Source organism: Muntiacus reevesi, chromosome 22 (genome assembly GCF_963930625.1).
Source record: "Muntiacus reevesi chromosome 22, mMunRee1.1, whole genome shotgun sequence".
NCBI classification, from domain to species: Eukaryota; Metazoa; Chordata; class Mammalia; order Artiodactyla; family Cervidae; genus Muntiacus; species Muntiacus reevesi.
Window position 1 is genome coordinate 45,511,784 of NC_089270.1, and position 13,875 is coordinate 45,525,658.

At 39.6% G+C, this 13,875-nt stretch overlaps 1 protein-coding gene across 2 annotated transcripts in view; it reads left to right on the plus strand.

Annotated features, from left to right (window-relative positions):
- The window catches only part of SCFD2 (sec1 family domain containing 2), a 390,385-nt gene that overhangs the window by 121,380 nt on the left and 255,130 nt on the right, over positions 1 to 13,875 (plus strand). The window lies entirely within an intron of this gene.

The following is a 13,875-nucleotide window of genomic DNA, read 5'->3' on the forward strand; positions in this document are numbered from 1 at the left end:
AATTTGAAACCCCGAATGGGAATTTGAGAGCTGCACTGTATAGCAGTCTGAAGCCTGGGGCCAGGAGTGTGTCAGATGATGATGACTGTTAGACCTTCCTCATCATACCTTGAGAACAGAAGCCAGTTCCAAGCCTTGAGGACAGGCTACAGGCAGAAGATCGGTGTAGGTGGGCTGGGCCCAGCTGGGCTCAGCTGTTGATGATCTTTGATGTTTATGGAACACTTGGATGGGACACGGTGAGAAACCAGACCATCTGCCTTACTCTTCTCTTCTCTCTGTTCATACAGATCATCAGAACTATCCCTTCCTGCCCCATTAGGACCAGCTGTCTTTGTACATGTGTGGAGTTGGAGAGAAAAATAGAACTACCACTAGTCCAGATGGTACCTTAATAGGAATAAGAAAAGACCTTTTTTTTTTTTTTCTTTTTCAAAAAGATTTATTTTTTTTAAATTGAAGGATAATTGCTTTACAGAATTTTGTTGTCTTCTGTCAAACATCACCATGAATCAGTCATAGGTATACATATGTTTCCTTAAGACATTCCGCTGCTTCTGCTGGAAAATTTTTATAATCAATACACAAATCTATGATGTATAATTTTAATTGTGTAAGTATACAGTAAATGTACGTGTAATCTAAATGTACAATATATAGCCATATGGTACTGCCCTGGGGAGTAAAGACTGCAGATTGGGAGAGAAGAGAGAAAAATTATAAAGGCCATTTTGAAGACACTTTCACCCTTGTAGTCTTTTGTCCTACCACATAACTTCACCCACTCTGTGCTCCACGAAAGATGTAGTTGGCACTTTGGATTTGGTTGTGCAAGTCTGCCATGGGCACTGAGCGATATCTAGTGCCACTGGCCCCCCTTTCCACCTTCACACTAAGACTGTAGTGCTCCCCAGTTTTTCTGCCAGCCCACCCCCCTGCTCCCATTTCTAGGTGCCCCTGAGATGGACAGTGTCATTCAGGATGGGAACTCTGCTCTGGTTTCACGGTACTAATCCTCCATTCCCAAAGATTTCAAAGTTGCCATGCATGAAGGCTCATCCTTCATGTCACCTCCTCTGTGAATATTTCTGGTCTTCTCTCTGGGTATAACTGACCCCTCCTATGTGCCCCCACACAGCACCTTGTGTTGCCACTTGTTAGGGCAAATACTAGTCTGCATGTGGTTGGATTTGTGGATTTGCCTTTCTGTCTCCCCCTCCCCATTAGACTTTGATCTATTTGAGATCAGGGATAATGTTGACTTCCTGGAATCCATAAAGTCTAGCACAGCCCCTGCATCTCCCTGGGAGATTTTTCTCTCCCTTCTCTACCAGGTCAACTTAAATTTTTAAACTTTAATTTGTGAAAACACTTTGCATAATGAAGAACTACTTGAAATCAAATAAGAATATTGTGTATTACAATTCAAAGCATATTTAAAATTGGAAGTTGCTTCTATAATCTATCTAAAATGTTAGTTTCCTATTCAGACCAGTATTTTTAAGGATGCCAGTCTGTTGGTTTGCTAGTGCCAAATATTGTTCTAGGTCAAAATTGCCATGATTCTCCTACATAAGGGAGTAGGATCATGGCAGTTTTGACCTGGAACAATATTGTATCAGCAAACCAATAGTCTGGTAAGGGAGTAAGATTGGAAAAGGAAATGGCAACACATGCTAGTGTTCTTGCCTGGGAAATCCCATGGACTCAGAGCCCACTACAGTCCATGGAGTCACAAAGAACTGGGCATGACTTAGCGACTAAACAACAACAGGGGAGTAAGACAAGATGGTTTGTAATATGGTTCTTATTTAGGTTCTTGTCTTAAGCTTAATATTGCAAAGGATTATTTTCAGAGATATTTCATTATTGTTCATACTTTCCTTTGGATTATGTGCTCACTGATTCAGCCCTAAGTCAACCGCTATGACCTGAAGTAACACACTCTGTGAGTCAGTTAGCAGTTAGTAATGTTCTCTGGCTTCTATTTGGGGAGGGCATTTTTATATTTAATTTAATTTGTTTTAAAAGTGTTTTCTGCCCCTGGTGAGAGATGAGTCAAAACCATCTCAATAAAACATCCTACAAAGAGAATGCTTGCTCATCAGGAAAGCTAATCTCTTGTAGCTGCTAGAAAGACTGTTTCATGGGCGGCCTGAGTATATTAGAGCAAGAAAAAACTTTTCAAGCTTCTGCATGAACTCACAATAACAAATGAAGGTTGTTCTTTCTGCTTAGCACTGCTGCCATTTGACATGAAGCAAACAGTGAGTACAAAAATGAGGAGTTGGTGAGTTGAGCTCCCTGTTGCCAGATACTTGCTTCAGAGCGGTGCCCCAGCCATCTGGAGAGGCCTTTGGACTCACAAGGCAGATGATGGTTCCGTTCATTAGGATACATATTAGGCAACTATCATAAACAGACTCTAAAATACAGTAGACAGAAGCAAGATAGAAATATCACTGTCTCTCACGTAAACTTCTCCATCAGTGGTCTAGGACTGGTAAGACAGCTTCTTGGTGCTGGGGGCCCAGCTGTCTTCCATTTGGATGTTTTGCTGTGCACACTTTCATTTTGTGATTCCAAATGGCTGCTCTCACTTTCACAAGCATTTCCTTATCCCATCGATAACAAATAGGGACAGAAAGGTAGTGATAGGTACAGCATGTTCCCTTTAAGATCATGACCCAGAAGTTGCATCTGTCACCACAGTTCACCATCCCACAGCCTTCCACCCCATAGTTACAGGACATTACCTAGTTGCAAGGGAAGCTGGATAATGTGGTTTCTTTCTAGGTGGCTGTGGACTGAGCTAAAGGGGTGGTTTTATTACCAATTTAAGTGCAAAGTCTCTTCGGTCGTGTCTGACTCTGCAACCCCATGGACTGTAGCCCACCAGGCTCCTCTGTCCGTGGGATTCTCGAGGCAAGAATACGGGAGTGGGTTGCCATTTCCTTATCCAGGGGATCTTTCTGACCCAGGGATTGAACCCATGTCTCCTGTGGCTCCTGCAATGCAGGCAGATTCTTTACCGTTAAGCCAAGTAAAGAGGCAATATCATTGTGGTAGGAGTGGGGGCATTTCTGTGTTGGCTGAAAGGTCTGCTGGTCAAGGTAATAGTCCCATTTTCTGTCTAAGGTATCTCAGCGGTTCATTCCCAAAGAGCTCCAAGGAGATCCCTAAGGAGTTTTTGAACAATGTATTTCAACTGTATTTTTGTATTCCATCAGTTCATGAAAATAAATTTCCTTTCAGCATTATCTGTATTTTCAGATTACTAATTTAAAAGCATATATAGTATTTTTTGACTTGACAAAGTGTATTCTACTTATGCTTTAAGGTGCAGACTTCTGAAAGACATTTTTGGAGCTAGGACATGTTTCTAGTTTACTCTGTTACTTAATTTAAACCTGAGTATTCAATGAAACACTTTTATTGTGGTGCATTCAATTATTGTCTTTAACATTGAAAGGTCTTTCCCAATTGAATGTGCCTGTTCTTTAAAATATTCTATTGAATAAATAGAAATAGTTGAAAATGGGCTATTGTGTGAAGGGTAGAGAGATATAAAGAATGGAGCTGGCAAAACAATATCACAGTGGTCTTAGTTCACAGCCATGGTGATAGATTTTTAGTGAATAATTAAGGAAGCCAGGAACTTGGGAGGTATTAAGATTCTGTAAGTATCATGAGATTGCTAAACTGGAACCAGAAACCTCTGAAATCCACTTGTGTAGTGATCCCATTTTATAGGTGAGAACAGTGCCTAAGTACCTGTCCAAAGTCACTGGGTGGGGCAGTTGTCTTCAGTTCAGTTCTATTGCTCAGTCATGTCTGACTCTTTGCGACCCCGTGGACTGCAGTGCTGTCCATCACCAACTCCCGGCGTTTACTCAAACTCACGTCCATCGAGTCGGTGATGCCATCCAGCCATCTCATCCTCTGTCGTCCCCTTCTCCTCCTGCCCTCAATCCCTCCCAGCAATGAGTTAGTTCTTCACATCAGGTGGCCAAAGTATTGGAGCTTCAGCTTCAGCATCAGTCCTTCCAATGAACACCCAGGACTGATCTCCCAAGTGCTCTTCAGTTTCTAAAACTGTCATAGCCCGTAGTCTGCTAAAATAGTCCATGGAGGCAAATTTTCAAAGATACTAAAGTTTCTAAATAAAAGACTTTTTTCACTTTAAGTCTTTTTTTGGGGGATGAGGGGAGAGACAGGGCATAAATAAACTAACTGTAAATATAAATCTGATTCATGGCAATATTTCCATCAACTTAGGAGTTAATTTTGGTGTACAATAAATGCTAAAAAAGGGAAAGATTTCAGAAGAACATAATTATCATATGAACTCATTAAATTACTTGCAGATTAAACCAATTATTTAGTTTCACTCCATGTGCAAATGAAATTTTAAATTTAGATGGATTTTGGAGCATTTATATTTGGATAATTTGGAAAATATTACAGTTTTGTCTCCAGTGAATTTGTACATCCAATTTCCTAGTCTCTTAAAGAGGAAATTAAAAAATTCAAATGAAGCTATAATATATTAGCTTACACTGCTTTGTTTTAAGAAATGAAATTTATTTCTGTACTCATAATATTTGCTTTTTACTTAGCTGGAAAATGACTAACTCTAAAATGGTTTGAAGTGTTTTCTATTTGTTAGGTACCTTATGCATTCCTGAATTTCAATTCAAATTCCTGTGGAATTCCAGGGGGATGACTAAATATACGCAGCCGTTGTTGGGGAAGAAAGCTTGGTGTGCAGTCAGCAGAATCTGAAACCCCGCAGTAAACTGAAGTTGGAGCTGAGTCAGGCTTCTAGTCAGCGTGGGTCAGTGGCCTGTCACAAACGCATGTAGTGGCCCTCAGTGCTCACAGTTACAGGCAGCAGCGTTTACGTGGGTGATGTGAATCTTTATTATAAGCAGAAACACTCCATGTCAACTGTACTGAATAAAAGGCGTTGCTCTTGACGGAGAACAAGAGTGATAGGGTATAGGGACTGTTTCTTATTAACAGATGTTTTTCACTTTGTGGTGAATTTATTGTTCCCTTCTCCTGCCCTAAGACTCTAACAAAATGAGGAAATAAGCCAATTTCAGATTTTATTACTGTAAATCTCAGTTTAGTCTTCCTAGTGGCTAATTTAATCACTTAATTGGCGTATAGAAGAATAGAGTTGATTTATTCAACTGTTGTTCTCTGAACGGTTGTAGGGTATGCTCGGTTTTAGGGTATTATGGGCTTCCCTCTTGGCTCAGCTGGTAAAGAATCTGCCTGCACTGTGGGAGACCTGGGTTTGATCCCTGGGTTGGAAGATCCCCTGGAGAAGGGAAAGGCCACCCACTCCAGTATTGTGTCCTGGAGAAGTCCATGGACTTGCAAAGTCAGACATGACTGAGTGACTTTCACTTCACTTCATTTTGGCAATATAATAGGAGATTGTGCACAAAGATGACTGGTACTCAGGATTTTGACAATGTTATTTATCCCTTGTATATCCAGACTTTGTTATTGCAAAGTTGAGACATCTGTACTCTCTGTAATGTCAATTCCTTTGACTGTAATCCATTTTCCTTTGGCTTTTCAGATTTGTGGGTTTTTTTTTTTTACAATTTTATTGTGCTGTTACAATGTCTGATTATAGCTCTCTTTCCATTTGCCCTGGTTGGTATACGCTGTATTTCTTAGGTCTGTGGGTTTATGCTTTTCTTCAGTTCTAAACAATTTTAATGTATTATCTCTTCTAATATTATGTGTCTTTTCTATTTTTTTTTAATCACTCCGGGGCTCCAATTAAACCTATTTTAAACCTTCTTATTCAACTGTCTTTTCATATTTTTGTCTTTTGTTTCTTTGCCATATTCATGGTAATATCTTCACATTTATCCTCTATTTCATTATTTATCTCTTCAGTATTTGGAGTTGACATTTAAGTTTTATATTTTAAATATTAAATTTTTCTCTTTAAAAAACTTTCATTCTAATGTTCCCACCTTTAAAACTTTTCATCTTTTATTTCTTTGAACATTTTATATATTTTCAGTTTATATTCTCTATTTGATAATTTCATCCTGAAGTCACCGGGATCTGAATCTGCTGAACAGTGTGTCTGCTGACTCATCCATGGTTTGCTTTTTGTATGTTTTATAGTTTTTGGTTGTGAGATCATTTCTGGCTTAATAACCTTGGTAATTCTGCAAGACTAGATCAGGAGTGTGTTCCTTCAAGCATGATTTGGTTAGGCACCTCCCTTGAAGCTAAGGGTCTCTAGGGACACTTAGCAATCTGCAACTGCTGTAGCCCACATTGTTATTGTTGTTTACTCTCTAAGTTCCGTCCAACTCTTTTGAGACCCTATGGACTGTGGTCTGCCAGGCTCCTCTGTTCGTGGGATTCTCCAGGCAAGAATACTAGAACAGGTTGCATTTCCTTCTCCAGGGGATCTTCCTGACCCAGGGATGGAACCCGTGTCTCCTGCACAGCAGATGGATTCTTTACCACTGAGCCACTGGGAAAGCCTGCTGTAACCCACAGAAGTGTCCTAAATTAATGTAGCATATGCAGATTCAGCTCTCTCACCTTGAGGGGATCCAATGTCAAATTTCTAGATTTCTGTGTAGAAGCCAGTAGTTTCCCCAAGACAGCACCAGCTTTCTGGTACTCATTATCCTAAATTAGGTTTCAGCTCACTGGTTGACAGTCTGTTTGCCTGCACAGGTTTTCTTTACTTTCTTACAAGTCAGCAGTGAATTGAAAAGTTTATTATTATTTATGTTGTATTGTAGGTGTGCATTATTTTAGCAAGAGACCTCATCATAGTATCTAGCACAGTAATACTCCAGAACACTTTGGTCCCCCTTTAATAAGAGACCACCAGTAATCTGTGTTGTTAAGCAAATAAAACTATGACATTATTAATCTTGAGAAGTTTGAATAATGAAGTGTTTTCATGGGGTAAACATTTCATGTTACAGAGATTAGTCCTATATGAAAAAAGAAAACTTCCTTTATCCTCCTGGTTTTGGCAGACAGTTTAATTAATGCAAAATCTTAGCACTATTTTTAATCTTAAGTTACCAGGTATTTTTACATGATTTTTAAACAAAATTAAAACCTAAATCAAGTGTCTCGATTCATTTGCCAGGTTACAAGTAGCATTTGGAAATGCAGAGAACAACTGGCCAGGTGGATATCTCGAAATGTGACTGTGTTTTAGGGCTGGAATTTTTTGACCTGTTATATATACTTTGGTCATATCGGTGTTGCTGCAAAATATTCAGTTGATTCTTCATAAGTTAGTTTTGCTTCCCTGTCATTGTTTAAGTCTAGCAGGATCAGTTACTAGGGGATGGTAACCTAAAAATAATCAAAATGTGTGCCTTGGACATGGTAGTAAAATGGGAAAGTCTTGTAAGCAAATAATCATAGTTCAGTGGGCTAAAAACTAGAAGAGAATACACAGGATATTATGAGGGTATCTAGGAGAGAACATCCACACCTTTAATACTGAAGATCTCATCAGTCTGAGATGGGTGGCTTCCCTGGTGACTGAGATGGTGAAGAATCTGCCTGCAATGCGGGAGACCTGGGTTCGATCCCTGGGTTGGGAAGATACCCTGGAGGAGGGCATGACAATCCACTCCAGTATTCCCTCCTGGAGGATCCCCATGGGTAGAGAAGCCTGGAAGGCTACAGTCCATGGGGTCACAAAGAGTCGGACGTGACAGCTGCTAAGCACGGCCATCAGTCTGAGAAGACTTCTAAGAGGAGGGGAGCCATGAGTTTGATGTTATAGAATAAGTTGGAATCACCAGGTGGAGAAGGAGGGTGAGGGATTCCAAGCAAAGGGGTTATTATTAGATGGAGCAGTTTAGAAAGGATTTTCAGAGGAAGAGCTGAATAGTAGTATAACACATTAATTTTCTTATAAGGGGTCAAAGCTATAAAGTTAGTGTTTTACAAAATCACAAATTTTCTATTTCTTCCATTCACCCTCACATCCCCCCTTTCTCAAGTACCACTAAATGTTTCCTCTTTGTTAGCATCTTTGATATGGCGGCAACTTTGATATGGCAAAAGGTCCTCAGGATATGATCTCTGGTTCTTCTAGGATCTTCAAGTCAAGTCTTGATTGCTGGTGGCCTTGGTTGTGAATGGGCTCCACCTTGCTTCCTGTGTCTGGACATCAACATTTATGGCAGGAGTCGGGAAAGTACTTGATATTACTTAGGGTTGCTATAACCCTGTTTTTCTCATTTTCTGAAACTTTTTTCAAGCTAGAGAGTTGCTTTTTGTTTGTCTCAGACACTCTTCTTCTCATGTAATTTCAAAGTTTTGCTTTCCATTATGTCTTCCAACCTTCATATCTCTCTGTGAGCCTTTCCATAGAGTAGGCCTATTTCACAAGCATGGAGGAAAAATATTTTAGGCATTACCAATGCAGAGGTCATGATTTCTTCAAGTAACTAGGTTGCTTCACAGATTTTTTTTTTCTTTTTGCCACAAAGGCAAAGAAAAGACATTGGGATGTTGGCAGAGCTTGGATAGCATGACTTCTAAGGCTTTATTCTGTTTTTATTTTCATACACCAGTATTCATAACAGCATTATTCCCAATAGCCAAAAGATAGAAACAACCCAGATGTCTACCAACAGATAGATAGATTAAAAAGGGTATATACACACAGTGGAATATTATTCAGCCGCAAAAAGGAAGGAAATTCTGATACTTGCTACAATATGGATGAACATTGAAAACTTTATAATTGAAATAAGCCTGACACAAAAGAATACATATTTTATTATTTTACTTGAATGAGAGATATAGAATAGACAGAAAGTAGGGTTATGGTTTCTGGGGACTGAGGGAGGGGAGTGTTGGGGAGTTAGTGTTTGATTGAGCCTAGAGTTTCAGTTCAGGAAGATGACCAACTTCTGAAGATGTGTGGTGGTGATAGTTGCACAATACTGTGAGTGTGCCGAATGCCACTGGCTGTACATTTAATAATGGCAAATTTTGTGCTATATATTTTTTTGGTAGCGTATGTGCTACATAATTTAAAATGTGCACCTGAGAAAAGTGACTTGAAGAAAATTACATGGTACCTAGGGTCTTTTTGAGCCACAAGGGAAGCCCAAGAATACTGGAGTGGGTCACATATCCGTTCTCCAGTGGATCTTCCTGACCCAGGAATCGAACTGGGATCTCCTGCCTTGCACGTGGATTCTTTACCAACTGAGCTAGCAGAGAAGCCCATCATTATTTAAGAGGCTTTATTTATTCAGTCATACATTCATTCAACAAATACTGAGTTCCTACTATGTATCATGTATGTTTCAGACACTAGGGATATGGTAGTGAACAAAACAGACAATAATACTAGGCTCACTGAGCAGTTTAGTGAGGTGAGACAGATAATAAAGTAAATAAAACATGTAGTAAGTAGATGGTGACAGTTCTCTGTGTGTTAGTCGCTCAGTCTTGTCCGACTCTTTGCTGCCCATGGACTGTGGCCTGCCGGGCTCCTCTGTCCATGGCATTCTCAAGCGTAGTGGAGTGGGGAGCCATTCCCTTCTCTAGCAGTCTTCCCCATCTAGGGATCAAACTCCAGGTCTCCTGCATTGCAGGCGGATTCTTTAGTAAAGCAGAAAAGGGAGATGGAGTAAATTGGAATTAGGTGAGGACTGTTGTAACTTGTCAGGTTACTCCCTGAAAAGTGGCACTTAAGTAAGACCTGAGGAAATGAGGGGGCAGCCACACAGATGTCGGTGGGAAAGGTTCCAGGAAGACAGAGTAGCAAGGGTCAAGCCCTTGAGACAGACTGATGGTAATAATGATAGATTTCACTTACTAAGCATTGGCTTCAGATACCATATTATTTTTATCTTTTTCCCTCAGTTTTATTGAGATATAATTGACATAAGCACTGTGTAAATTTAAGGTATGCATCCTAATGGCTTGACTTAACGTATATTGTGAAATGATTACCATTCTCAGTTTAGTTAATATCCACCATCTCTCACGCACACACCCATATACACGCTTTATTATTAATCTCTAAAATAATTCTTCAAGTAACTCTTATTTTCTAGATGTGGCTATTGAAACTCTTGGAAGTCACCATAGCAAAGCAGGAATTTGTAACCATGTCTGTCTGGCTAAATGTCTTTGTTTTTTCGCTTTTCCATTTGGCTGTCTATGGCACAAAAGTAACAATGTTGATGGGGTATCCCCAAAGAATGAGTTGCTCAGCATTTAACAGCGTTTCCTTCGAATGTCATGTGGGCCCTTTTAAATGATCTTGTTTGTATTCAGAATAATAAAAAATCACATAAACAGACTGCTGGTTTCTAGCTCTACAACTTAGAACTTGCCACTCCAGCGTAACAAGCAAGAGGCTAAACAAACTAAAAATTCAGTGACCCTCGTTGGATCCCAAGAGAGGGAAGGGCAAGCTGCTGCCCCTGAGATTGGAGAGACTGACAAACACATGGAGTTGCCACTTCCCAGAGCAGAGATTCACAGACAGAAACCACCACACTGACCTGTCCTCTGTAAGGACCCCAGATTGTAATTGATGAATTGCTGGAGGCTCAGTTGCAGCGAACTAACTGAGAGCTGAAAGCTCCAGGGAAATCCAGTCATAGGACAGCCCTCACATGTTATGATATTTACCTCCTAGAGCTGGACCATACTTACACAATAAATATAAGAGAAAAATCCCCTCGGGCTTTCAAAAGGAACAAGGAAAATATGCCAGGACTTGTTCTCAACAAGGCCTGCCCACAGGGGAAGCCAGTTAACCGGAGCCTAACTGACCTGGGAAAGGGAAATACTCAAGTCCAGTCCACTCTAGCCATCCTGTTTCACCTAAGGGGGGGGATGGTGAGAAAAAAACTGAAAAATACTTCTGAAGTTCACAGTCCAGAGGCATTGGCTTGGTAAAACTCTGAGTTCTAATCATAAAGCAATAGAATTCTTCTCCAAACCCTACACCACACTACCACATCACTAAAGTTCTATGTATAGCAATTCCTCTTACCTGGAACATCATATCCAGCTGCCACAAAAAATTATGAATACAAGGCATACCAAAAGGCAAAAAATGCAATTTGAAGAGACTGAGCAAGTGTCAGAACTAGACATGGCAGGGATGTTGGAATTATCAGTTTGGGACCTTAAAACAACTATGATTAATATGCTAAGAGCTGAAATGTATAAAGTGGAATGCAAGAACAGATGGGCAGTATAAGCAGAGGGATAGAAATTCTAGTAGAGAATAAAAAAGAAACACTAAACTAAGATCATGGCATCTGGTCCCATCACCTCATGGGAAATAGATGGGGAGACAGTGGAAAAAGTGTCAGACTTTATTTTTTGGGGCTCCAAAACCACTGCAGATGGTGATTGCAGCCATGAAATTAAAAGACGCTTACTCCTTGGAAGGAAAGTTATGACCAACCTAGACAGCATATTAAAAAGCAGAGACATTACTTTGCCAACAAAGGTCTGCCTGGTCAAGGCTATGGTTTTTCCTGTGGTCATGTATGGATGTGAGAGTTGGACTGTGAAGAAAGCTGAGCACCGAAAAATTGATGCTTTTGGACTGTAGTGTTGGAGAAGACTCTTGAGAGTCCCTTGGACTGCAAGGAGATCCAGCCAGTCCATCCTGAAGGAGATCAGTCCTGGATGTTCATTGGAAGGACTGATGCTGAAGCTGAAACTCCAGTACTTTGGCCACCTCATGTGAAGAGTTCACTCATTGGAAAAGACCCTGATGCTGGGAGGGATTGGGGGCAGGAGGAGGAGGGGACGACAGAGGATGAGATGACTGGATGGCATCACTGACTCTATGGGCATGAGTTTGAGTCAACTCTGGGAGTTGGTGATGGACAGGGAGGCCTGGCGTGCTGCGATTCATGGAGTCAGTCAGATACGACTGAGCGACTGAACTGAACTGAACTGAGCTGAACTGAAAGATGAAAAAAAAGTACAGCAGCAGAAATGAAGAATACCTTTGGTGGTCTTATATTTAAGACTACAGAAAGAATCCCTGAACTAGGAATATGTCAATGGAATTCTCAGAAACTGAAAAGCAAAGAGAAAAAAAAAAAAAGCAGGACAGAATATCATGGACTGTGGGGTCACTATAAAAGGTATAACCTGAGTATAATGGGAATATCAAAACAAGAAAACAGGAAAGGAGTAGAGGCCATATCAGAAGCAGTATTGACTGGACTTTCCCCAAGTTAATGTTTAGACAGCCACAGATCCAGGAAGCTCAGAGAACACTGGGTATATCAGATAAGTGACAAAAATTAATGCTTAGGAATATTATTTTCAAATTATAAAAAATCATAGATAAAATTCTGAAAGAAGCCAGAGGGGAAAGTATTTTATCTATAGAAAAACAGAGGTAAGAATTGTATCCAGCTTCTCCTCAGAAACTATGCAATCAGGAAGAATGGAGTGAAATACTTAAAGTGTTGATAGGAAAAAACTCACCAACCTAGAATCTTGTATTCTGCAAAATAATCCTTCAAAAGTGAAGGAGAAATAAAGACATTTCAGACAAACAGAAGGGAATTTATTGCTAATAGATCTGCCTTGCAAGAAATGGTAAAAGTGCTTTAGAGTGAGGGAAAGTAATATAGGTCAAAAAGTCACATCTTCATAAAGAAAAGGAGAACATCAAAGAAGAAATGTCAAAGTAAAATAAAAACTTTTATTTTTCTTATTATTTTTAAGTTTTATCTTGGAGTTTAGTTGATTAATAATGTACTAGTTTCAGGTTTACAATAAAGTGATTCGGTTATACATATATCTGTCTTTTTCAAATTCTTTTTCCATTTAGGTTGTTACAGAGTACTGAGCAGAGATCCCCGAGCTATGCAGTAGGTCCTATATTTTCAGTATAGGAATGTTTACACGTTAGCCCCAGCCTCTTAAGTCTGTGAGTCTGTTTACTTGTATCATTTTTTTCAGACTCCACGTATAAGCAATATATTATTTGTGTTTCTCTGTCTGACTTAACTTCACTTAGTATGATAATCTGTAGGTCCACCCATGTTGCAGCAAATGGCATTATTTCATTCTTTTTAATGGCTGAGTGATATTCATATTTATGTATGTATGCACATATTCACACACACACACCACATCTTCTTTATCGATTCATCTGTCAGTGGTTGCTTCCATGTCTTGATTGTTGTAAACAGTGCTGCAGAGAACATTGGGGTGCATGTATCCCTTTGAACCATGTTTTTCTCCAGATACATGCCCAGGAGTGGGATTGCTGGGTCATAGGGTAACTCTAGGTTTAATCTTTTAAGGAGTCTCCATACTGTTCCTCCATAGTGACTGTATTAGTGTACATTTCCACCGATAGTGTAGGAGAGTTCCTTTTTCTGCACATCCTCTCTAGCATTTGCTGTTTGTAGACTTTTTGATGATGGCCATTCTGACTGGTATAAGGTGATATCTCATTGTAATTTTGATTTGCATTCCTCTGATAATTAGTGATGTTGACTTTTTCATGTGCCTTCTGGCCATCTGTATGTCTTCTTTGAAGAAATGTCTATTTATTTAGGTTGACATTGTTAGCCTAATTTTTGGTTGAATTGGCTGTTTTTTTGATATTGAGCTTCATGAGATGTTTGTATATTTTGGAGATTAATCCCTTGTCAGTCTCATTGTTTGCAAATATTTCCTCCCATCCTGTGGATTTTCTTTTCAGCTTTTTTTTTTTTTAATGGTCTTCTTTGCTGTGCAATAATCATTCTGGAGTTTAATTAGGTCCCATCTGTTTATTTTTGTTTTTATGTCCATTACTCTAGGAGAATAAATTGAAAAAGATATTGCTATAAT